General features: G+C 40.9%; 1 protein-coding gene and 1 pseudogene across 2 annotated transcripts in view; one reads left to right on the plus strand and one right to left on the minus strand.

Moving 5' to 3' along the window:
- Positions 1–27,452, minus strand: part of CCNY (cyclin Y) — a 317,839-nt gene that overhangs the window by 128,473 nt on the left and 161,914 nt on the right. The window lies entirely within an intron of this gene.
- On the plus strand, positions 10,328–10,396 carry LOC144238053 (U4 spliceosomal RNA; annotated as a pseudogene).

Here is a 27,452-nt window from a genome sequence, read left to right on the forward strand (position 1 = left end):
GACAATTTTTTTATTTTTTTTTTAATGTTTGTTTATTTTTGAGAGAAAGAGAGTGTGAGTGAGAAGGGAGACACAGAATTGCAAGCAGGCTCCAGGCTCTGAGCGGTCCAGCACAAAGCCCTATGCGGGGCTCAAACTCACAGACCACAAGATCATGACCTCAGCCTAAAATCAGAAGCTTAACCAAATGAGCCACCCAGGCACTCCAGATGACAATTTTTTAAATGTAAATGATGAACACCATTATGCCTCCTGACACATGTGAAAGGCTAATGTGTTCTGACACACACAATTACCATGGTCAAACAGACTACATATACAATGACTACAAAATTAATCCAGTTAGTGCTCAAAACCTAAGATGACATTTTACTTACACTGCATAGGGATATGCTATTTTCAGTGAAGGATATTCGGTATTATGTGTCACTAGTTAATGCTTAGAGACTTCTAAAATAAGAAGCCTGACTGATGTTAGATGTTATCAGGTAAATCAAGTGCTACGAAATGACCAACTTGATGTTTACTGTATCGCTCAACTATAAGGATCCACATTTAAAGATCTTAAGGTCACAATTAGGGGGGTTACCAATTTTACTATACTCTGGGAATGAAACTCCCTTTATATTCATGTCTATCTACTGTTTCACTCTCAGACTCTCTTCAACGGAACCATTATGCATAAATGAAGCAGTTTTTCTTTTACAATTTATTGCCGAAGTCACTGATACCAAATGATCACTGTGAAATGAAACCATGCTTTGCTAAGATAAAGAGCCAGCTTAACTTGGCTCCAAAGCTGGTATTTTACAAGAAGATATAAGATAAATCATATAATATGTAGGAAAAACCATAATTCAGTATGTCTTAGGAATAAGACACATTTTCTACCACACAAAATATTTCCTTTCAGAAATCATTACTTGCCATGGGCGCCTGGGTGGCTCAGTAGGTTAAGCATTAGACTACAGCTCAGGTCATGGTCTCATGGTTTGTGAGTTTGAGCCCCGCATCAGACTCCGTGCTGACAGCTCAGAGCCTGGAGAATGTTTCAGATTCTGTGTCTCCCTCTCTCTCTTGCTCCTTCCCCACTTGTGCATGCTCACGCTCGCTCTCTCTCTCTCTCTCCCTCCCTCAAAAAATAAACATTAAAAATATTTAATATATGTATAAAATCTCCTCCTCCTCTCTCTCTCTCCATTAAAAAAAAAAATCATTACTGGCCAGAGTCTTAGAAAAAAATTAAACACACTGCCAGAGTATCTAAAAACTCCTTCTCTGGAATCAGGAACACACCCACATAAGACATGAATAAATCCTAAAATACCATGATACAGGATTTCAAAATTTTGTTTAGATTTTCTAAAGTTCTATTATAAACCAGACATACACAACCAGAGTATTAAAGAAATTTTCAAAATTAAATTGACAACCCATGATATCTTCACTACTGTAGTAAAATGCATGGGTTTATAATGGAGTGATTCTTAGAAGATGTTCATCTCTCTGAAATGTCTATTTTTCTATATTTTCAGTTTTATCAAACTTCATATTATCCATTATAAAAATAAAGCAAAAAATGAAAACCAAAAATCTAGAGCAACACCACCAACATTCATAGCATAATTCAGGAAAAATCCAGTAAATATTTTGGCAAACTTTATTCCAGTACTTTTATTGGGAATTTAAAAATTATAATAGGGGTGGCTGGGTGGCTTAGTAGGTTAAGTGTCCAACTTCAGTTCAGGACATGGTCTCATGGTTTGTGAGTTCAAGCCCCACATCAGATTCTGTGCTGACAGCTCAGAGCCTGGAACCTGCTTCAGACTCTGTGTCGGTGAGTGTGTGTCTCTCTCCCCCCTCCCCCACTCTCTCTCTCTGTTAAAAATAAACACTAAAATAAATAAATAAATATTTATAATAGAGTGTGAAATATGCAAAATGTTGTAAGCTGGCTTTTATTGCCTATTTCCTTCATTTTAAAAGTACGTATGTTCACTGCAGAATGTTTAGAAAATACAGGGAAAATAATTCCGAAATCCTTCCATCTTGTTAACATTTTACAGTATTTCCTTCCATTCTTTTTTTTATTAATACAAAGTTGTACTCTGTGTCCATATAAAAAGTACTTTATTTTAGCACAACTAGCACTGGAACATTCCTAGAGGCTATTTGGAAGATAACATAAAGAAGCACTTCCTTACAGAAAATATTCACTTAAGGGTTTTGTTTTGCTGTATAATTTCTAAAATACTCTAGTCATTACATATAAAGCCAAAGATACAAATCGCAGTTACTTAACTTTCTTGGTAACGAAATCACCATTACAATAATTTTTATAAATTCTATCCTGGCTGAATGTGTAAAAAGAAAACTGTGTAATTCTCTTGGTACATTATCTCAATCACATAAATACTAGTTTCGTGTTACTATAAGGTCCTTAAGTACTGAGGGAGATAGAAGCCTCTGCTCCTAAGGAACTGGAAATGAAGAACATTAAGACTGTGTCCTGAAACACTATCAAATCTAAAAAGTGGATCAGAATGTAGCTATAAATTGGATCAGAATTTAGCTATAAAAAGTCACTGGTATACTAAGGGTTGAACTGTTGTTATAACAGCCCAGCTGAACCTAATCCCTCCCCTTACTCAGATTCTAGCCCTTCTTATCTTCTTAGAAATCCTAACAGTATAAATTATCCCTTCTCTCTCCTGCATTGACATTTAATCTCCTCATCTATATTTAAACATGCTCAAGTCTCATTTTTAAAGGGAAAAGGAGAAACTTTTCCTTTCAACTAATATCTCTACTCCAACCTACAGCTACCAACCAAAAGCTCTTGACAGAGTCACTAGATATGATGTCTCCATTTTCTTACCTCCTCCTACCCCTTAACCCCACACTCCTCTCTGGAGCTCTTCAAGAGAAGAGCAGTGACATGTTTTTTGTTCAACATTTTAACCCAATGTTTGGTTTACAGTAAGTGCATAATAAACAGCTACTGAATGAATAGAAGAATAATATATAATCAGAATATACTTATATATGTATAGAAAGAATGAGTCAATCAAGGATAGTCCAATTTATGTGCCCACAAACTGTAAAAGTGACTTCCCCCACCTTTATCACTAGGTAATAACAGGTATTTTACCAAAGGAAGGGAAGTTTAGATGTCTTGGCTAAGTGAATNGCTTGTGGTGCTAGATTCCTCTAACAGTTGGCAAATGTTAGCACTTAGTTTGCTTCCCCTTAAATCCCAACAAGGGATATAATTTGAGAATGGATTTCAGCCTGTCTTACCAAGACTTGTGACAAGTTCCACCTGGCATTATACCTTATTTTTGGTATACTTAGTTAAAAGCTATTTCCAACTTCCTTGTGATCTGTATCATTTATTTATGTATATGACTCTATGGTCATAACAAATTACACACATATATATAAATTTATATATTTACACAGAAAGCATGTGTGTATATATACCAATAAATACTATCTTATTTATAAAAACACATATTCATTAACACTTATGGAGCACTTATTATGTGCCAGCCTAACACAAATGGTTTTACATGCATTATTTCAGTTATTTCTTACCACAAGGCTTTTAGAAAGATTCTATTATCATACCCATTTTAAAATGAGGAAGCTGGGGGGCACTTGGGTGGCTCAGTCAGTTGGGCATCTGACTTCGGCTCAGGTCATGATCTCACACTTTGTGGGTTCGAGCCCCGCATCAGGCTCTGTGCTGACAGCTAGCTCAGAGCCTGGAGCCTGCTTCAACTTCTATATCTCCCTTTCTCTCTCTGACCCTCCCTGGCTCAGGCTGTGTCTCTCTCTCTCAGAAATAAATAAAACATTAAAAAAATAAAAATAAAATGAGGAAGCTGAGGGTCAGAAGGGATATGCAACTTGTGCAAGATCACAGGCTAGTAAGATCACTGGCACTGAAAGCCAGTCTGTGGGGCTCTATACCCATGTTCTCTATCACATCTCTGTCACCTCTTCTCCCCAAAAGATCCTTTGGATAATTTTCCTATGCTTCTGCCAACTATAGCCAAAAATCAGAAGCTCACTGGGAGCTTGCAAAGAATTTGTTATCTGGGCCTTTTTAAAATTTTATTTTATTTGGGGGGGGGCAGGGAGGGCAGAGAAAGAGGGAGGGTGAGAATTCCAAGCAGCCTCTGCACTGTCAGCATAAAGCCTGATGTGGGGCTTGAACCCACGAACTGTGAGATCATGACCTGAGCTAAAACCAAGAGCCAGATGCTCAACTGAATTAGCCACCCAGGTGCCCTGAGGCTTTTTTTTAAGAGGGAAAAAAACACAAAAACCACCTTCAGCTTAATCTTTCCATCCAAAGGCAGGCCCTGGCCATACGATGAGCTAGAACAATGAGTTTATTCTGAGATTCATCTCCACCATGCAGTGAATTTTGGGGCCACACATAGCCACATTCAATCATATGCATCAAAGAAAAGGGGGGGGGAGCTTCAACGAGTAATACAATTTATTTTGTAAGTTTTTTGGTATTAGCTTTTTAGATTGCACCCTTGCTGGCATAGATGGAAAACTACAACATGTGCTTATAAAGCAAGATTTTTAAGCACTGAGAAAATAACCATGTCCCTCCCTGGAAAATGCTCATTAACATACAAACCCCAGGTACACAGCAACACCAGCACTCTCCACTCACACCATTACTCTTTGTCCACCTTTATACCGTCTACCTTTTAAAAACAAGCTTTATTCAAAATAGTCTATCAGAGAAAGACAAATTAAATGTTTAATTTAAGAAGCCAGGATGTGAGGGCAATCTGGCTGCGACATCTGTCACCCCATTGATCGCCAGGGTTGATTCGGCTGAGCTGGCTGGCTAGGTGGGTATCCCCTTCCTCCCTCACCACTCCATGTGCGTCCCTCCCGAAGCTGTGTGCTCAGTTGAAGAGGACGACCTTCCCCTTCTCCGATAGAGGAGGATCGTTCTTCGGTCAAGGGCATATGAGTAGCTGCGCTCCCTGCTAGAACCTCCAAACAAGCTCTCAAGAAACCAAACAAATTAACATTGGGGGGGTGAGGGGGGAAGATGAACCAAGAAACAGACTCCTAACTATAGAGAACAAACTGATGGTTAGTGGAGGGAGGTGGGTAGGGGGATGGGGTAAACAGGTGAGGAGTATTAAGTACGGGCACTTGTTGGGATGAGCACTGGGTGTTGTATGTAAATGATGAATCACTAAATTCCATTCCCAGAACACTATATATTAACTAACTAGAATTTACATAACTCAAAAAAATTAAAAATAAGCTTTATTGAGGTAGTAATTTACATATAATTAAATTTACCTACTTTGAGTTTCAACAAATTTATACACCATTTCACCATCATCATAATCAAGATACAGCATAGTTTCAGAACCTCAAAACATGCCCCTTTTCAATCAATGCACCTGCCCTCACTCCTGTGTCCAGGCAAGCCCTCATCTGCTTCTGTCACTATAAACTGGAATGGTGAGTATAAATTGGATTTGTCCATTTCATATAAACAGCTGTATATAGTATATAAACGACTGTACCTAGTATCTACACTTGTCCACTCTTTCCTTATGAAACTTTACCCACTGTTTTGTGCACGGTTTTGCAAATGTTGATATTCAATGTATCCCAGCTGTTTTACTTCATGCAGGAATGCTTTTTTCCAGTGAATCACAAGGGGTGCTGAGGCTGGTTCAAAACCACACTTACGTATGTGTGTGCGTGTGTGTGTCCACACACACACACAGTGTGAAAACACAAAAGCCCTAGCATAGCACTCTACCTAATACATGCTGCAGTCAGCCCAGATATGCAGGATGAGCTAAAGTGAACAAAGAAAGCCTGGTAACCACTGGTTTACCAGCTGTTACAAAACTGAGAAGCTAAGTCATAAGAGGCCTCCAGGTCTTTCATTTAAGCCTAATTTTGGTTTCAGTTTACATTTTCAACCTCAGTTTTCTGCTTTTGGCACCCCCCCACCTCCAATCTTAACTTACGAACTCTAGCAAGTGTGATATATCAAAGAAAAGAAGGTAAACTCATTTCTTCAAATGGACATGAGGGCAGGAAGGCAGGAATGGGACTTAAAACAATGTGTGTCCTTCCTCACACAGGGAGGGCTGCTCTCCACAACAAATATTCATTAATCCATCCAGACTGCAGCGATTCTCAACCTGAGCTGCACAACAGACTCTCTGGGAAGTTTTTAAAAATGCTAATGCCTGGGTCCACCCCAAAACTTCAAAATCAGTGGGTCTGGGATGGGGCCCAGGCCTGGCAGACTGTAAGTCACTCAGGAGATTCCACTGGGCAGTCAGAGTTAAGATGCACTGCCCTGAGGTTAGCCTCTAGGCAGGGGACTTATCTAGCCACACTAGTATGAAAGACACAACAGAGGCCACGATCTCTGATACCTGCCACAGTTCTTCATTCGATATTTTAATGTCTCAGAGCAGTCAGGGACCAATTATGTCATATGACAAAATTCATTCCTTGTAGCATCCCCTACTGCTCCAGCTTAGGCAGTGCGTTCTTCAGTGATGCTTAATAAATCTGTGATAAGGTCTGTTGCATTTAACTACTAATTTACAGGCTCCTGGGTGGCTCAGAGAGTTAAGCTAAGCATCTGACTTCAGCTCAGGTCATGATCTCATAGTTCGAAAGTTTGAGCCCTGAATGGGGCTTTGTGCTGACAGCTCAGAGCCTAGAACCTGCTTCAGATTCTGTGTCTCCCTCTCTTCCTGCTTGTGCTCTCTCACTCTTTCAAAAATAAATAAAAACATTTAAAAATATTTTCTTGATTTAAGTACTAATTTAAAGCTCCCAAATATTCTTTTAAAATCTTAGTTTTACTCTGCATAAGACACAAATATACTTTTGAAAAGCACCAACATTTCTACAGTTGTGGTTCTAACTGTCTAGGCCAAAACCGGAAGCCCCTGAGGCATAGTGGCTCTTTATAAGTCAATCTAATACTGATGAATGAACCACAAAGTCTATTGTGGTTCACAGGCAGGTGGAAATTTGCCTCCTTCCTCAGAAGACCATTGCCAAGGTCTTTTCTGCTGGAGTGCTTGCTTATGCAGTAATAATTCAGAATATTGCTCCAGTATGGAGGAGTTTCCAGAAAGATTTTTGGCCTTAAGTGGACATTTGAGACAGAGAATATCAGGAAGATGGATTTTGTCTTTAAAGTCAGTGAAACCATTGGTTCAGCCTCAGAAAATTTCCAGATAACCTACACTTTAATATACCACACTATTAAACAAATTTTAAGAGAATTTTTTTAAATGTATTGCACATAATTCTGTCTTCCTAAATAGTGTTTTAATAGTATTCTGCCTATTCTTGATGCCTGTCCAAAGTCACCATAAACCTCAGCAACTATGTATTAACAGTGAGGTACCGTGGGCTACTTTCATCAACACTAAATGGAGTTTGAATTGTGGTGGGGTTTTTTTGAGACCTTTTTAATTTGCTTTAATGTTTATTTTTGAGAAACTGAGAGAGAATGAGAGAGAGCACACACACATGAGCAAGCATGAGTAGGGGAGGGGCAGAGAGAGAGGGAGACACAGCAGGCTCCAGGCTCTGAGCTGTCAGCACAGAGCCCGATGTGGGGCTCAATCCCGCAAACGATGAGATCATGACCTGAGCAGGACTCTTAACCAACTGAGCCGCCCAGGTGCCGCCTCCCCACCCCCATTGGTATTTCTTTAGGTTTTCTGTCTCCTTCTTACTAACAGGCTTTCCCAATAACTGTTGCCAGCTGGGAAACCAGGTAATACAGCATGTTTGCAGAGGTTTCAGAGCAAAGGCGTAAGTGCTACTCATTGTGTGTATATACTGGGGGAAGGTTGTGCTGGGGACTAGTAAGTGAGAATGGGTGTGAGTGTGCATGGTGTGTGTTGGTGCAGTGCAGGGCAGAGAGGAGCCAGGGTTTTCACTGAATGAAGGCTCTGATGTGAGAAGGCCGATCAGGCTCCTTGGTGGTGTTGGCTGACCGCAGGGCTGAGTCTCCCAAGGAGACAGCAAGAAACTGCAGTCCCTTCCCGAAACCTCTCAGCAGCCTAAAAGGGAACATGCCCTTCTGGAGGAGAACCGGGTTCAAGACTGGTCATGGACGGACACTGGATGATTCACTGATAAGGGATAATCTGGTGGTTTTGTTTTTAGTTTTTCTGAATGCAAAGGCAATACATGTAAGTATTTAAACATTTACACAATACAGAGAGCACCAGCGTGGCTCATTCCATTGAACATCCAACTCTGGCTCAGGTCATGATCTCACAGTTCTTGACTGTGGGCCTGCATCAGCTAGCTGCTGTCAGCGCAGAGCCTACTTCAGGTCCTCGGTCCCTCCCCAGCTCGCAAGCACACTCTCTCTCAAAATATCATATGTTTGCACGTATAGGAGGATTAGGAGGAACTTAACTGAGGAACAAGGGGGAGAAGGGGGGAAATGGTGGGGGAAAGGGAGAGAGGCAAACCATGAGAGACTCTTGAATGCTGACAAAAACTGAGGACTGATGGATGTGGGGGGGGAGGGAGGGATGGGCATGGAGGAGGGTACTTGTCGGGATGAGCACTGGGTGTTATGTGGAAACTAATTTGACAATAAACTATTTGTAAAAAAAAAAAAAAGAATTTTAAGGTATAGTACTTAATAAAAGAAAATAATGGTTAAAAGGAAAAAAATAAACATTTTAAAAAATTAACACAAAACAGAAATGTTCGTTTATGAAGTGGAAAGTCCTCTTCAGTAATGTTACACTTCCTGGAGCACGTGGGTGCCTCAATCAGTTAAGCGTCCGACTTCGACTCAGGTCATATCACGGTTTGTGAGTTCGAGCCCTGCGTCAGGCTCTGTGCTGATAGTTCAGAGCCTGGAGCCTGCTTCAGATTTTGTGTCTCCCCCTCTCTCTGCCCCTCCCATGCTCATGCTCTCTCTCAGTAATAAATATAAAAATTTAAAAAATTTTTTACAATAACGTTACACTCCCTCCACCCAGGTCTACTACTGTTCTGAACACATAGTCTACTGCTCATAAAACATTTTTCTTCCTCACTCATTTCTTCCTCTGTAGTCTGTCACTCCCCTCACATTCTAGTATGATATCACAAACCAACAATGGAACATTCTTACCTTACTGCTCTTCAATGAGCCCCTCCTACTTATTTGAGGTACCTTTTCATAGCAGTACTTACAAAGCTCATTTTAAGCCTTGTATAATATCCCATTCCAGGAATGTACCATAACTTATTCAACCAAGATCCAATAAAGAGTTATTATAAACCATGCTGTGTTGAACTCCATAGACCTTTGCAAACTTGTATAACTATTTCTAGGATAAATTCCTTGACGTGGAAATTCCTAGGTCTACGGGCACGAATAAATTTAAACAGATATCATCTAGCTGCCTTCCAATCAGGAAGGCAATTTATAAAAATTTACGATTTTTAATACAATACCAATGCAATTATCTTTAGACCTGTCCAAAGTTCCTAGCCAACACAGGAGAGAAAATAATAGAGAACAAATCAAATAAATGGGTTGTATCACTAGTTACTTTGGGAACTGCGATCCCAAAACCAATCCCATTTGGAGTGAGACCCTCTAACATCAATCTCACCCCGGCAATCTCTGCAGCAGGGAATGGTGGCTGCCTCCCTGTACACTCAGGAACAGGCCTATGCATGCACAGCATGGGAAGAGGGGTTTCCACAGCTACTCCAGGGAACACAGCACACAGGAACTCTTCAGAACCAGAAAAAGTACCCAGAGGCTGAGGTCCCAGCCAGTTCATCAGGGCAAGAAGAAGGTATTAGTGGCAGAAACCATAGTTCTATTTGTTTTTATAACCAATACTATATCTGACATTTTTACTTTCACATCCCAAGCTGGTACGGCTGAAGGACAATGTGAATTAGGCATTTCTCTAGAACTGTAACCTAAAGGCAAATCGGTTCTCAGCAAAAGAGCTATTTAAACTCACACAATCCATGAGTTTTAAAGGATGAATTTTGTGACCCTTACATATCTACTAGGGAACATTTGGGGACACAACGCATTGATTCTCAGCTGTACTCCCATGTTGTAAGACAAGGCACTGGTCCTGCCACTTGAAAGCTGGGTGACCCCAGGTCAGCACTCAAGAATAACAGACATTCCTCCATGAGATGATTCTATGGGCATCAAATGAGATACTGAATGAGAAAATACTCCAGAAACCACAAAGCACAGCACAGGAAGAATTACTACCCACTTCGGGCAGATGAAGAAACAAGGCCCAGCTTTGCGCAGTGGCAGTATCATAGCCAATGAGGTTTATCCGAGGCGTGATTATTGCTAACTGAAACAAGGCCCAGTCTCAGCAACTTTTCCTAGTCCCCAGACCCTTTACGGAGCTGAGGCAGGTGTGCAATTAGCCCCAGTAGTCTGACTGCAGAGCCAGGCTCTTGCCCTCTCTGGCTTTGCCACCATATGACTGGCATAGGAATTACCTACCCAGGCCTCAGTTTCCTCAATGCCACACTCAGATTTCACCTGAATGGCTCATTCCTAATCCTGATGTTCTACTCTGTGACTTCTACTATGTAACTGAAAAAAGTGACCTTTGAATAATTGTATCATTACTGGAATTTAGAAAAAATTTAGCTAATTTGAGAATTTTCAGAGGACTGTGGCTATGAAAGAGTTCTGCTTTTAATCATTTACCTAATCTGGCAATGGCCAGTAACCCAAAGAATTAAGGCAGGCCAAAGTTCTCGGACAAAAGGTTCCCTTTCACAGGTCTCCAAGGAATTCTTTAATGAAGTGTTAGTTTGCAGTGTACCAAAATATCCTGCTGCTTATAACAAACACCATCAATGCACATGCTCCTTCTCCCAAAAAAGGCTCTTGCGGTAGAAAACTATTAAATAAAGTAAATGAAAGGAACCTATCTATAAAGATTCAACCTGAATTAAAGGCAGACATCACAGAGATGAAATGTAACCCAAGGAGGGCTAGTCATCTTATTTTAGGGGACTAAGAGTGGTGGAAAGCTCAGTATACAAAATATACTCATAATTGCAATTCAGGAATCAAGTGATTTTTCAGCCCTGGTAATTAAGGCAGTAACTGGGTGATCTCAGACCACCTAACAAAATTTGAAATCAGTTTCAAAGACTGCAATTTACTGAAAGCAAGTACTATTTTATTGTGCTTTTAGAAAAATTTTTAAGTGTCTTTACTTCAGCTAGACAATTAAATAAGTCAATATTTTTTTAAAGATATAGTAAATGGGGGAAAATGTGCAAAAGGTAAGTATCTTCATACTTAACTAGATGCTGAAAGTATTTTGTTTGGAATGGCAAAACTTCCTCCTATCCCTTCAGCTCCTAAGTGATAATAAGTAAGCCCTTGCTTTCTCCCAAACTGAATGAATATTAAGAGAAACCTCTCTTTTTGATCCTATCCTTTATAAACCAGACTTGACTGATTAAATGTTAACTAAAAATAGATACTTCTAAAGTTAGTAAGTTCTCAACATTTTTAATAATAAGCATAATAACTGCCATTTTCTGAACATCGACAAAGCACCCTGGTACTTACTCATATTTAAACTTCTCAAATCCCAATGAGTTAGGTCAGAAACTGAGGTAAGAGAGGTTAAAGAAGCCTGCCCAAAGTCACACAATTAGATAAATGTTGAAGCCAGGACCCCAGACCTAATTCTAAGCCCAAAGGTTTTTCCAAAATACCACAACTGCCTACATAAAATTGTGGCTGAAAACCATGTGAATGGGTTAACCCATGGTGGCCAAATGAAAACAAAAAACAAAACAAAACAAAAAAAAGATTGCAGAGAGACCAAGAACTAGCAAGTGCTATACAGCAGGGTTTACAACAGGCTCTGGAGTCAGGTTGTCTAAGTTCAAATCCTGGTTCCCTACTTAGTAGCCTGATGACCTGTCACAGTTTCTTACCCTCTCAATGCCTGTTTCCCCATCTATGAAACAGAGAGATAAGAGTACCTACCCTCACAAGATTTTTGAGGACTAAGTTAAAGTTCACCCAAGACTGAGAACAATTTCTGGCCTATACTAATCACTGTACTCATATCAATAACAAAAATAGAAGGAAGCACAGAAAAACTTGATTCAAACCTAACAGGCCAGGAAAGAAATCAGAAGAGAAGTTATAAAAATACAAACAGGGTGAGCTAGCTGTAAGAAATGGCATCCTGAATGAAAATGAGTGACTAAATTCAGAAAAAAGGGAGGGAACTGACCATAATTAGAGGAAAAAGTTCACTCCAAACTCCAGGTTCATGGAATCTGGGTAGGCAAACTCACTAGCAACTGAGTAAGACCAGCAGGGTGGTTTTGAAAACTAGCCAGTGGAGCCTGAAACTGAGACCCTGACAAAAACAACCTGAGTCTTCTAAATACCAAAGAGAATCAAAAGAAAATTACTTGGCCTTAGACTGGAGAACAAGAAAGCAAACTAGAAGCTCTGAGTTGTTCACGGCAAGGGGGTCTAGAATAACACAGAGACGTGGGACCTGGATAGGACAGGAGCACACTGGCCTGTTAAATCTGCATCAAGCAGAGCAGTAAAAGAATTAGGATATATGGCAATTAAAGAGGGAGCAGCATAAAACACCCATGTTGTATTAAGGATGAATCCTGGGGTTGATGGAGACAGTAGCTTCCAGAGAAGAGAAAGTAACTAAAAGTCCATAAAGCAGGAATGCCATGCTAAAGAAGAAATCCTGGGATGCCTGGGTGGCTCAGTCGGTTAAGTGTTCAACTTTGGCTCAGGTCATGGTCTCATGGTTCGTGTGTTGGAGCCTCGCATCAGGCTCTCAGCTGTCAGCACAGAGCTTGCTCTGGATCCCCTGTCGCCCTCTCTCTCTCTGCCTCACTAGCTCTCTCTCTCAAAAATAAATAAACATTTTTTTAAAAGAAAGAAAAAAAAGAAATGCCCTCTCCTTTTACAGTTGGCCTTAGAAAAGTAACCTACTAAAACACGTGGGTGGACTTCTTCAGAGGTGGCTTTTTGGACACTTGTGTGGCTGCATCCTGTGGCCTTAGCGGAGTTCGTCCTGCACCTAAGATCCAGCTCCAAAGCAGAGCAGGCATCAGCATGAGGGCATGCAGCCTGAGCTCAGGCAGATGACAGGCCTATCAATTCAGCTGGCTGTGTTATTAAGAAATAAATGAAAATATGCAAATTTACATTTGGCTATGACAGGCTCAAATTTGGCCTAAAATGCTACAGGGTATAATTCTGAGTTAGTAAACAATGACACATTTTTCACTTCAGCCAGCCAAAAAACACAGTTCACATAAGATTTGGAAAAGATAATTCAGACTCATTTCCATCTTGGTTCCAAATGAATAGTTAAGAGTTATCCCTCCATTCACATTCAGCTTAGGTTTGACAAGCAAAACTGCCAAAAGAAAGCGTCTGTTTGTGCAACCTGAGAGCTAATTTTTTTTAAGTTTACTTATCATTCAGTTCTTATTTTTTAGGTGAGCATGTTTTCATCTTCAAATGACATTATTTTCTTCATGATTCAATTATCAGGGACTGGATAAGGTGATCCTGGACCCCACATTCACGCTAGAATCCCATCACAGGTATGGGTTTTACATCATTCAAATCACACTCCAGCCATTTTCATCTTTTTTTGGAACTCCAGTCAAAGATATTCAGGAAGAATAGTTGTAAAGTCACCAAAAAGCTACCTGTGCCAAGTCAGAGGCATAAAAATATCATCACAGCAGCTTCACACCTTCTCAAGAAAGAAGAGATCAGTGAGAAAGACCCAGAATATCCAGGAGGATGTAGTTTCTCAAACTAGCTCCAGCCAGGCCATTAGGACCAGATTCCACAACCTGGCCTCTGGTGCATGCAAGGTCTAAGAGTTCCAGAACTTTACTAAGCACTCTTCTTGCACAGAGCAGGACATCAATCATTCAGGCATTGCTATATACACTCCTACTTACAAACAAAAAATAAAGCATGATGCAGATTTCTCTAGGAAGCAAAGTTGTTTAAATGAAAATTTCTGGAATTTATATACATGATGATATTTCCACTATGTTATCTGTAAAAGAGAGACAGCACAGGGAAAAAATCAGGCAAGCACAGGCAAGGACCCCAATTAAGAACAAGAGAGAGGTGCCTGGGTGGCTCAGTTGGCTGAGTGTCCAACCAGCTCAGGTCATGATCTCACAGTTTGTGAGTTTGAGGCCTGCATCAGGCTCTGTGCTGAGGGCTCAGAGCCTGAGCCTGCTTTGGATTCTGGATATCCCTTTCTCTCTGCACCACCCCCCCCCCAAATAAATAAACACTAAATTTTTTTTAAAAAGCCAATTCAAAAACTAAATGAAACTAAAATGAATGGCACGTCTACAGAGGTCTAGTCTGGGATAGTCTCCAAATTATATCTCCAGTCATTCTCTCAACCTATAATTTAGCACCTCTCCACAAAAAAAGGGAAAAAGTCCAGTGTGATCCACCTTACCAGGTGCTTACCAAACACACCTGTATGAGTTACTCCAATAGGTTCCCAGTCAGTCTTCCTGGTGCAAGTTTCCTTCTACCTCAGATCCATCCTGGACCACTCTGACAGTGTTCCAATGTCCTTAAACACTTTATTCATGCCACTTCTTTAATTAAAATTTTTAAGGCTTACTGATTAAAGTCTAAATTTTTTAGCATCATATCACATTAGAGATACTTCAAAATAAACTCAACATACTTTTTAAATTAATTTTTCTTCAAGAACTCCTAAATAACAGTAATAATACAACTGAGCACTCATAGTATATTAAGATAGCATCCTAAGTTCTTTACATGCATTAACTCACAACCACTGTATGATGTAAAGACTATTATTATCCCCATTCCACAGAGCAAACTGAGCACAAGCAAATAAACTGGCTATGTCTGGTCTCCTATGAGTAAGCAATGGGGCCAGGATTCATACCAGTTGGTCAGACTCCAGAGCCACACTATACTCAGAACCACTATGCTGTTTGTCTCTACCTTCCATGGCCCCCCTACACGCCTCTCATGCTCCCACTCTCCCTTCTCTGAGTTCCAATAGCATATTCTCAGTTATAGCACCCCATCTGTTATAATTTTATGTAGAACTATGACCACACCACACCTGAGTGCACAAAGTCTTGCAGACAAAAGAGTTACATTATATGAAATTCTGTCCAGGGCACCTGGGTGGCTCAGTCCATTAAGCATCCAACTTCAGCTCAAGTCATGATCTTGTGGTTCACAAGTTCGAGCCCCACATCGGGCTCTTGTGTTACAGCTTAAGAGCCTGGAACCTGCTTTGGATTCTGTCTTTCTCTCTCTCTCTGTCCCTCCCCCACTAGTACTCTGTCTCTCTCAAAAATAAAAAGATTTTTAAAAAATTTTTTAAATAAATTCTGTCCACAGTACATGGCTCTCAGAGCTTGATATATGGAAACTGGTTGACTAGCTCCTCTGCAGGCTCAAACAAGGGCATGTTTCCTCTGCCTTGTTCTCTGCAAATTCTCCCTCCCAGGCAGAGAGAGCTTTGCCGCACAGCAGCTTTCCTTGAAAAAGATGTAGTGATATAGCAAGGAGGTGTTTCCAAGCCCTTCTGTTCCTCCAGGCAGATACAGGTAAGTGTTGGTGGTGAGACAAGCTCATTAAAAAAAGTTTTTTTTAATGTTTATTTATTTTTGAAAGAGAGAGACAGAGTATGAGTGGGGAAAAGGGCATAGAAAGAGGGAGACACAAAATCGGAAGTAGGCTCCAGGCTCTGAGCTGTCAGCAGAGCCCAACGCAGGGCTCAAACTCATGAACTATAAGATCATGACCTGAGCCAAAGTCAGATACCCAACCAACGGAGCCTCCTAGGCGCCCTGGTTGTGGGACAAGTTCATTAAACACTTTACCAAGACCACAGAAGAAAGTTTCGTATTTGTTCCTGCTGTCAACCATTAATGCTCACAAGCCCTGATATAAAAGAGAGCACTTAGCTCTCTGTTACATAAATTCTCAGCCCTTCACTAAAACTGAAGCTAAATGATTCAGTTTCTACCTTGCAGCAAAAAAATTCATTTTAAACTTAACAGCCTCAGCCTCAAGCTTTACTGATGATTTTTCCTAAGGGAGAGACACTCCAAAAGGCGATGGGTTTAGAGTTTTTTTAGGCTGACTGCAAATGGTGTCAGCTGAATGTCACACAGCATCTTGCTGAAGGCTTCCTTGGAAACAGCTGATGAGAAAAGAGAACAGATTGCCGGAGAGGTCAACTATTCCTAGTGGCTTGCTCTTCACTCTCCTAGCTCTGTCGATCTACAGACATGTTGAGAGATTTATGCATGTAGTATAAAATCTCTACAATTCTCTGGAGCACAGGAAAATCAGTTCCGATAGTTGCCTTGTTCATTATTACTGGAGCATGCAAGTTAAAATAAATTAACACAATTAAAAGATGCAGATTTAATTCCCTCTGAATTAATACCTAAGAGAAACCACAGAAGGCAAACACAGGAAAATTAAAATTGTGCACAACCCAAAGCATCCAGTGTTTACAAATGCATCCTGAGGAATTGGATTTTAACCTTTCCCTTCATTAAGACAAAGAAACATACTAAAACATTTTAACTGAAACTGACCATCATCAACTTTTCTTTCCCCTATAGATAAAACCATAAACAGATATGAGGCTTACTTATTAGCTCTTGATTATATACACATGCAAAGGGCCAATGATCTTGGTAGCACAGGATTAGACAATACAGACAATATCCTAAACTTCAATTATTTAATAATCATTTTATGTGTGCAACTGTCGTATTAGTGACCCTGTTTTACCAATAAAGAAATTGAGGCAGTTTAATAATTTGATCACAGTCACAGAGTAAGTAGTAGATCAAGAATTCTAACTGATGCCAGAATCCATGCTCTGAGACACTATGTTCCACTGCCTACGGGGTCAGCCTTTTCTACTACTCCATAAAAGGCACTACAGAAAGAAAACACCTCTATTACAATCCATAAAGATGACTAATTTAACATACCTCCTTGACCAAAAAAAGCTATTACAAGAGGTCAATGCAGTGCAGGAAGTATAGCAAAGACTGGGTAGTGTTTCATGTGCTTTCCTCATTTCCCAGTCACCCTTGCAATGAGCTGGGGCCAAGTGACAGGTTCAGGTTAATAAACTATAGAGGAGAAGTGATGTTTCTCACTTCCAAAGTAAGGCAGTTAAATATACCTCTTCCATTTCTCTCCTCCTGCTGAAGTGACCCTGAAGAAGATGGAAAAGGGTCTCCTCACCAGCATGTGATTTTGTGTAAGCAAGAAATAAACCTCTGTTGTATTAAACCCTGGGACCTGAGTGCTGATGAGTTGTGAAAGCTAACATTAAGGATTATGACTAATATAAGAGACTTAAGAACATGTTCCCAGGCTTGAATTTCCTTCCTGTTATGCTAAAGCTGGACTCTTCCTTCCCTGGTTTCCCTCTAGGCTAGAGTGTGATCCCAGCATCACCTGTTTGAACATGATTACTTTGCTTCCAGAGGCCAACGTATTCATGGCTGGAGTGAGCTCTAGGGCAACAACGCCATGTAAGCAGGCAGTTCGGGTCCATCCTTCCAACTGGGCCCTTTTCCAACCATCTATTAAACACTCATTATGTTTAGACAACAATAACAATCAAATAAATCACTGACATGTACTTTTGCATAAGAAAAAAAGCCCAGGAAGCAATTATGAATCTTGCTCTGTCGTATTTTCACTATCATTTTCTCAGGTAAATTTAATACAGTCTAACTTGGAAATTCAGGAGATAATCTGGCAGCTACTTGGCATCATGCTTTTCTAAATTTCTGACTTATTTTGTGACTCTTCAAAAACATAATTTCAGTTTCCTCTCAATCAAAAGCATTCCCCATTCTCTTGGACAATGAATGACCTGAAGAGATCCATGGGACTTCCATGAGTCCAGCTCACCTGTACTCTTCATAAAGGCTGTAAGCCAGTGAGATCCTGGTGTTGTTACCCCAGCAAAGCTATCTAAGATTTTCTAGAACATTCCAGGTAATCATCAAATTTCAGATTAAACACAAACATTTAGGGAGAACTCACCGCTTTTCAAAGTACCTTACATCATTATAAAATATTTCTTAATACTGATGCTAAATTTACATCCTCCTATTTTTCAACCTTGGACTCTACTCTTACCCACAGATATGAGACACAAAAAACATCCTCATATGTGTAAACAACTGTCGTGTGATTTCTTAAACAGACTCAAGGCTAAGCATGCCACATTACTTTCTGTCAGTATCCCTTAAAATATCTTGGTCTTATCCCTCAAAATATACTCTCAATTTTGTCAAAATCTTAAACTATGGTGCTAGAATTATAACAAATAGCCTGACAGACATGGCCTGACCTTAGAAGAAATCCCTTAGTAGAACACAAAACTTATCTTGGCTTTTTCTTTTCTTTCCCAGTTTAGTACAGCAACACAAACAGGCTGCAAGATGGGAAAGATACAGCCCACCATAACCTTGTATCAAACAATATTGTAGTCAACCCAAATCCCTAAGCCTTAATTCCATGTTTTCAAGCCTCCTATATTTACACAGCTAACCTACAGACATTTCACATGTATCACTGCGATGACCGTTTTATTGGTCCAACATTCCAGCATACCAAGATCATTTAAACCCACACTCTGCCATTCAACACTACTAATTAACTAGCTTCCCTCCCCAATTTTTTGATGCTCCTTTTTTGACAAACACATTTTTAGTCTCTGATGAAATTATTTAACAGGTGAGGGTCAAGGTCGGAGTACTCTAACAACACAGTGAAGAAATCTGTTCAAGGAAAAATGGGGACAACAAAGTTGCATATGCTCTTTAATCAGAAGCCCCTCACCCTCCAGTAACCACCATTAATACTCCCAGTCAACAAGTGTTTCTATACTCTCCAAAAGTTCTAAGACATGCCCATATCCAGAACAGTAAATATATGAGCAGTCTTCTCCAGACCGGCAGCATCAGTGTCACTTGGAACTTTTTAGAAATACGAAGTTTCAGGTCCCATCCTGGACCTACGGTGTCTAAAACACAGCCCAGTGATTCGGATGCAGCGTCAGGTGAATCAGAACTCTAGAGCATTTCCTTGACTGTCTTGTCCAGAAACTCCCTCAAAAATATACATGGTATTTTTCTGCTGATCTCTCCTGTTTGAACTTAGGCCTGCTCTTGATTGTTCTTATATCTGAAAGCCATTAACTTTTAAATTAGCATTTCTAACAAAAGTAAAAAAAAAAAAAAAAAAAGTCCATGAGTCCAGAGTGCAGAGAGGCTGCCTTGCTCCCTTTTAGGAAAATTAGGACATTATTTACCTTTTCTTGTAACATTTCTTTCCCATTGTTGATGATGTCTCAAAAATTACCCACAATGCTTCTGTGATTACATGTGGTAGTTCCCTTAGCCTCGGAGAACTTTTTAAAATCTCTCTTAATAACTGTCCTCCAATCTGGGGCTTCAAACTGTGAGACTGGTATACAACTGGAGCAAGGATGAAAGCTGGAAAGAACCAAGTTGTTTGTTTTATATCCATCTGTATCACTCATGAGCATGTCTCTTTCCTGGTCTTGCTCAAGACATAAGATTTTGTTTCACTGTTTTGTCTTCAACAGTTGTGAAAGCCTCGGTTTAGTCTGGGCTTTGACATTGTTCTAAAAAGTCAGTGTTTCCTATGTATCTATAGTTTCCTCCGAGGGGGACAGAACTAGGTTGATTTCTTTTTTCTTACTTTGCTCTCCTGCACATGTAAGTAGTGTATAAGAACCATAGATAACTTGTTCACACAGGGGCAGAATATTTCTATCTATATATTAAACTTTTATTTTAATGTGAGTTCTTTGGAGCATTCCCTACACTATGCCTTTCTTCCCTAGGAATCATCTTACATCAGTTTAAATTAAGACAATTTCATTTTTAACTTCAGAATTACATTTTTCTGCCCCTTCATGTTCTTGCCACTCTGGCCCAGCCTCCAGTGAGAAGGGCACCAGCCTTTTTTCTGGTCACAGCTGTTCTTTCCCAGCTGCCTGCAGTTACCTCACAGTGACTCAAACTTCTTGGAGTGTGTGGCCGGGCCGCCCTGCGTGCAGCTGCCCCACCTCAGACACTCAGACAGCAGCTGTGACAGCAGCACCCCGTCACCCATAGCCACGCACCCACGCCTGCTTATTACCACGGCAGGCTCTCTTAGGCGAAGGATCTGAAAAAAAGGCAGTGAAGGCACTGAAGCTATCATTGTTACAACCTGCGAACACCACAGCAGGCTCACTGGTATTCAAGTGGGCTCACAGCAGCAATGCGGGACTTACCCCCATGAGGGCAGCTGGCTTCACAGCATCACACCTCCCAACTTGGATCTGGGTCAGAGGCTTGTTAACTCCTGGTTGAAATACACAGCCTAACTGTCTTTGGGGGCAAAACAAGGCATTCTTAATGTAGTCTGTTTGCCTAATAATAAGGTATCCCATAGAGTAAATGTGACTTCTCCATCTCTGCACCTGGATCAAAGCAAAAGGCTAGTTCTTTATTTTTGCTTTTCTCCATAACTAGAAAACACAAACAATAATTAAGCAGGGTGACAGAAGGAAAGAAAGTTGAGCCATTAATAGTGAAACAGTTAAAAAAAATAGTGAAACAGTATGGTTTGCTGGTTTGTTTTAATCAACTTCTACTGTCTGTTTCTCTAAGCCTTTGTTCATTCCACCTCCAACATCCTGAAGTAAAGCTGGAGATTTTTTGTTCCTTTCCTCTTCTGAAAATAAATTTCCCTCAATTCATCATTACATTAATTTTGAGCAAAAAAATACTTCAGAATAAGAAAAGAAGATGTCTTCACTTGAAAGTAGCCACTCCCTATCCACCCTCCAAAAAATACTCTGGGAAATTTAGAACTGATTCTGTTCAGGATAGCTATTCAAAGAAAAGACTGGCAGATAATCATTTCATTTGGAAGTAACAGAGCTAAAAAGGAAAATGTGTTTTGGGGTCCTCTCACAGATTCTAGGGTTTCAATATTACCACCCAACCAATGAGGATTTAACCAGACAGATAAGCATCATGATCACAAAAGAACACATCTGCAACTTCATCTCAAGTGAGCAAATATTCTTTCACCTAGAACTCTGCACTCACCTCTGCCCCTTAGCTCCCCTGTTCTACTCTTATTAAACCTGAGAAGCCAGTGAGAGTCTAAGGCTTCTATACAGTGGGCATTCAGTATGAAACTCCACCAAAAAAGGAACTTCTGGTGCCAGACACTGGCAAACACAATTGACACTTGCCTGGGGTCTGTCATGCTGCACCTCTGCTGTGGACAATTCTACATGTCCTTCAGAGCACAGTTTATTTCAGTGTTCCATAAAGCACACATTCACAAGTCTCTTTTCCTCTCTACCAACTTCTGCTCTCAAAGAAATAAAGTGCACATTAAAATAATAGATCAACACCACCATATGCCTATTATTAAAAAGAAAAACACCATAGTCTGGAAATTCATGCTAAGGTTTCCACAGCAACTATTCCACTGCGCAATGTGCAACATTAACCATTTCATTCCAAAATGCTTTAAAAGACTCCAGGAAAAAAAGGGGTGGGGAGATGATCAAGTTATAATACTGGGAGGAATGAAAAGATATTCCTTGTTTTCATGTACTTGAATTCTCCCCATTAAAAATACTGTTTAAGTACATACTGCACCATTAATTCCCCATCGCAATTATCTAACAAACAGATAACTCTGGAAATATCTACTGATAGTTGTTTTGGTTGGAGGGTAAGAGAGATGTTCAGGAAAAAGTCCTAATATTTTAAAAAATGGCTATTTATTTAGAGAGAGAGAGTATGGGTGAGGAAGGGGCAGAGAGATGGAAAAAGAGAATCCCAAGCAGGCTCCACACTGTCAGCATAGAACCTGATGTGGGGCTTGATCTCACGAACCCTTGAGATCATGATCTGAGCCAAAATGAAGAGTCAGACACATAACTGACTGAGCCACCCAGGCACCCCAACTCCTAATTTTTTAGGACAGAAATATGCTTTCTCAACAAAGTATAATCTTCTCTCATTCCAACAAAACATAGTTTTAACCAAGCATTTTCCCCCCAGCAAAGCACAGCCTTAACCAAGCTTTAAGAGGTTATTTCACATAATCCAATCAGGTCAGCAACTATAAGGCTCCAGACCATGATACAAAGTGTCTTTGCCTTCTGTGAACTGGCTAATTCAAAGGGACCAACAGACATGCCCTTGAACACTCATTCCTAAAGTTGAGAAGGGGATGAGAAGGCATGAACTCTACCACTTCCCCTCCTAGAAGGGGAACAAAACCCCCAGCTCTGTACCAAGGAGAGTCTGAATGAAAGGCCTATTCACCAAACTACAAGTTAAAGTTTTTAGCAGTTCAGAGTTCATCAGGCTTCCTCTATAAAACTGCCTATCTCAAATATACGTTGCTGGAAGGGAATCCAAATATAAAGAAAAGCTATCCATGTGGCTTAAACCAGAAAAGGGAGATTGGCATGTCCAAGATGCTTCAGTAAGATTCCAGCTCCACATATTTTCTGAGTGCCCCTATAAATAGAACAATAAGCCTGGCCTTCCATTGCAATATGGGTATGTGACTTCAAACACCTCAGTTTAGAGGCTGATCCTGTATTCAGCCCAAATATCCCCATCTATAGCAGAAAACTCCTTCAGGGTTTTCAATACAACAGCTATAGAATTTTCTCCCCCATGTGACAAATGGAGCATATCACTGGGATCTGTGAAGGGGAAATCCAGTTATATATTTCCCTGTCAAAACTCTGCCATATAAAAATAAAAACTCTATTGCAGAAAAAATATAACCCTTTTTTAATTGAGGAAAACAAAACAAAGAAAAAAATAGCCTGTGTTCTTCTTTGCAGTAAGATGCTCATCCCTCATGTTAATCTAAAAAGCATCCTTCCTGTGTTGGTCCATATGGCAGGCAGGCTGGGACCTGAGATCATATCGCCATCTTCTTATCACTTTCAATATTCTAGCACCCAAATTCAGTGGTGGCACAGGAGAGGAGAGAAGAGAAGCACAAGGCACCAGCCCCCAAAGGAAGCCTGACTCTGGCCAAGCATTCCTGAGCATGGAAGGAAGTCCTGAGCATGGAAAAAGAACTCTGGGCAGGTAAGCTGAGCGTCAGCAGCCAGGCATGGGGTTCACAGCCTTCACAGACTGTTAGGGAGCTAGGATCTGAATACCATATTAGGGAGGATGTTCACAATGATGCTGTTTTCATGATGCATTTATGATTAACTGCCTTGTGATCAAGCACACACAGCAATACATCTAAAGCAGGAGCTTTATAAAACATGAAATTTAAAAAAACGGAGAAATCTAGTCAGCCTACAGTATTTGTTTGGAAGTCAAAATGCATTTCTGCAGCAACTCTGCTATAATCCTGTGCTAGGGTAGATTTAAGGGCAGAAGTAAAAGACCATGGAACCCACGTGGTATGTATGTATATGTGTATTCCCACACAGAGGAAGCTAGGTTGGCCAATCAGGCTCTAACACCTGCCTTGGCTTCAGGGTAACCTGGGTCTCAGGGTAACTGTCTTCCAAGAATAGTTTAAGAATAACTCCTTCAAATGTAGTTTGGTTAAACTATACAGTAAAAATGAAGTATGTTTTCAGTTTTAAAAAAAACCAAACATTTCATCTGAAAATTTACTGAACTGGATGCTTTCATATTTTTTAGATGAAATAGAGTATACATTTTGTAAAATACAAGGAGCTCCCCACTTCAAGAGCAGTTATTAAAATTAATGTTTTGGGGCACATAGGTGGCTTAGTTGGTTAAGCACCCAACTCTTGGTTTCAGATCAGGTCTTGATCTCCCAGTTGGTGAGTAAGAGCCCTGCACTGGGCTCTGCACTAACAGCATGGAGTTTGCTTTGGATTCTCTCTCCACCCCTCTCCCACTCATGCACTCAACACGTGCACACGCTCTCTCTCTCTCTCTCAAAATAAGTAAAAAAAAAAAAAAAACTTGAATTAAACTTATGTTCTTAGAGTTTGAATTACAGACTGACATTTAAAGGACTGGACAGCAAATGATTTCAACCCCTGGGAACTTAGCGATATCCTTATCACACAGAACTCTTGGCCTCAGATGGCAGAATATAGGAACTAAAACGCATCGAATGGAAACATAAATAAGCCTGGAGTAATGTCCAAACAATAGGGCTCCATGACCATAACAAAAATACCTGCGAAGAGGATGAGAAAGGGCAGTAACTCTGAATCTACCTTACGCTAAAAAGATAAACTTCTGTATCATCTAGCCAATTTCCACTGGCTTTGGGGGCACTTCTGTTTCTCTGGCAAAATGCATCCAGTCTTCTGATTTAGTGTATCAGGATCACATCTGTCTCCACACCCACTGCAAAGAAAGGGAGCTGCACAGAGCCCTAGGCTCCCACCAAATGGCCCCCACCTGGTGAAGACGACCTCCTACTGGCCTTTTGGTCCTGCTCCACAACCACGTGCCTGTGTACCTGGCCTTCCACAGGCTCCTGGAACACTACTATCCTCCACTGCCATCACCAACACCCCACTCCATCTGCATGAGAACGTTTCTCCTACACCACTGCTCAGGGAGCAGAACAGAGTCACACTGGTTTTCCATTTCCCTCTTGTCTTGGACACGTTCACACAAAGGCAGTGATTCCCGACTGCTTTATTTTAGGCCATCACTCCCTCTAAGACTCTTAATCCAAGGTTAGAAACTGGCAGTTTAAAGTCTTCTGTGATGCTACATTACATGACCATCTTTCAGTCAGGTACCATGCTTAAAGGCAGGGCTCCAGTAAAATCTATGCCAATTTCAAAGGAGGTTCTAAAAGTCACTCATTATTATCCTGGGCACTACAGTAAGAGATGAGCATGTCAAGCTTGCAAAAGTAGATCCTGAGTCTGGAAAGCCAGCTGGCCCCTTCCTTCTCCCTGACATCCAACAATAATATCACTCTCCCAAACATCCTCCACCTCATCTGTGAAGCAACACGAGAAACTGAAAGGAAAGGAGGGAAGGACACACATGAGTAGGTGGGCGGAAAGGAGGTAGCCAACACCTCTCTGAGGCAACTTTCAGTATCTCTTCATAAATAAGGAATCTCCTGGGATTATTTAGACATAACTCCAGCACTGCCAGCATTATGCCTTCTAGCCAGAGTTCTCAGTCTAGCAAAAGGGTTCTTTTGGTCCCCTACATAAAAGGCTGACCCAAAATATATATCTTGATTCCCTCCCACCACCAATTCTGTGTCTCTCCCTCACCTCCTAGAACTCATCCTCCTTAATCCAAGGCCCCATGTCAAAAGCCTGTCCTAGCCTCCAAAGTATACTTAGCCCCTAATTATCTGAGCATCCCTAAACTCTGACACCACCAATCAAAACGTTTTCTTCTTTAGTTTGGAGATCTCAGCTAGGTGCCAGTCAAAAACTACCTCACTAAACTATGGTGGGAAAAAATAAGTGATAGCCCCTTAGCATCCCAAATATTTAGATATCTGTATCTAAATAATAAAAGCTACTGAACTTAGTAGGCAGAATTTGAAGCTAAATATATTTACCTAGGATAAAGAGATCTGAAAGGAGGAGGCTAACATAGACATCACTGCTGCCTGCACACAGACCCAGACACCAGGACAACACTCCCTGGACACAGCTTCTTTTTCTTCAGAATATAAAAGTTTTCTACTATCCTCAAGTTTGTTTTGCCCTGTTTATTTTCCTTAAAAGTCCATGCAGCAATGATAAAGGGATGCTGGCCCTGGGAGGGAACAGGACTGTGTTATGAAGTGGAAGGTGGTGGTTCAAACAGGTCACTATTATGAAATGGAATAAGCATTACTTGAATAGCCTCCCTTTAAGCCCAACACTGGAACTGTAAAAGGCAGAAAAATTGATCTCACTCTAATGCTTCCAAATTTTCCATACCAAATACGAGCCAGGATTACAACCCTTTAAGATTGAGAGGCCTAGAAACACAGAGCTTTAAAGGAATCTTACAAATGGCCATTCACCCCCAAGGAAAACAATGCTGTGTGAGTAGGCTAGAGCAGATGTACAGATTCCTGCTTGGTGAGCTTCATGGAGAATGAGCCAGCAGAGGATTCCAGCATGCTGGACCCAACAATGCTGGAAAACCTCAGCAACCACTTCTATAGCTGCACAGGTAGGAGGTGACCCTTCCCCAGCAGGAATCTCCTTTTCTCATAGAAGTGCCCCTTCGGCCAATGTCAAATGTCTTGAGCTCCCCCATCAACCCTACAGAGCAAAGCTGGAGAACTGCCCCACCTCCATGAACAGAGAACCCAGAATGGAAGAAATTGTTCCTTAGAGAGTCAGTGGACACATCAGGGCACCATGGCTCATTAACGGTACCACAGGCGACTGCCTAACATTCAATTACTCAGGACCATGAAGAAGAGCTAATTATCCAATTCAGGGATTATCCAGGCCTCGCTTCCCCCTGTATCCCTCCTTCTCGTGGCGGCATGCCTTTTCTCATGCTTCAACTGGGGAGGAGTGAGGTAAATAAGAGAGGTGAAACACCAGTCAGCTTGTCTGATAAGGGTTTTGGGAAAAAGTGAGAATGAAACTACTAATCAAAAGGAAGCTTTCAGAATAATTACAGCTTTCTCAATTCCAGGCTCCTTCAATTGGTTTCCATATTCCATGACTCCCCTGAATCCCATTACCACGGATTACAAGAGATGGATCTAAATTTCTTTAAAATGAACGATTCATTGCTGCATGTACTGTTTATTGAGCACTTGTTAAACACCGTGCAAAATGCTGTGCTGGGGACAAGGGATATGAAAAAGTTTATAGAGATGCTAGTCCTCTGGGAGACCACCGCTTATAAGAGGAAGTAAACATATAAAGAGCCAACTGCATTGTCATATAGCAATACATACGCTGGGAAAGACCAGAATCCTCTCTTAGGTGCCAATCCATGACACTCGCACACTGGGCTTCCCGGTAGCCACAAGGGATGCAAGCTCTGCCTCTCCAAAGAGCCCTAAGCCCTAAATGGAGCCTTCTTTCAGAAACAACAGAACGTGGAGAGGGCAAGATGGCGGAGAAGTAAGGAGCTCCGTACTTGCACTCGCGCCCATACATCACACAGAGAAGATCTGAAGCCATTGGAAACCTTACAAAACCTGAGAGATTGGGAGAAAAAAGACGCAGAATCCACTGAGAGAGCCTTCTAACGTGAGTGCGAACCGGGGAAGATAAAATCGGGCCGGGATCGGAGACTCCAGGGTGGGAGGCGATCCC

Source organism: Crocuta crocuta, unplaced genomic scaffold (assembly GCF_008692635.1).
Source record: "Crocuta crocuta isolate KB4526 unplaced genomic scaffold, BGI_CrCroc_1.0 scaffold457, whole genome shotgun sequence".
NCBI lineage: Eukaryota > Metazoa > Chordata > Mammalia > Carnivora > Hyaenidae > Crocuta > Crocuta crocuta.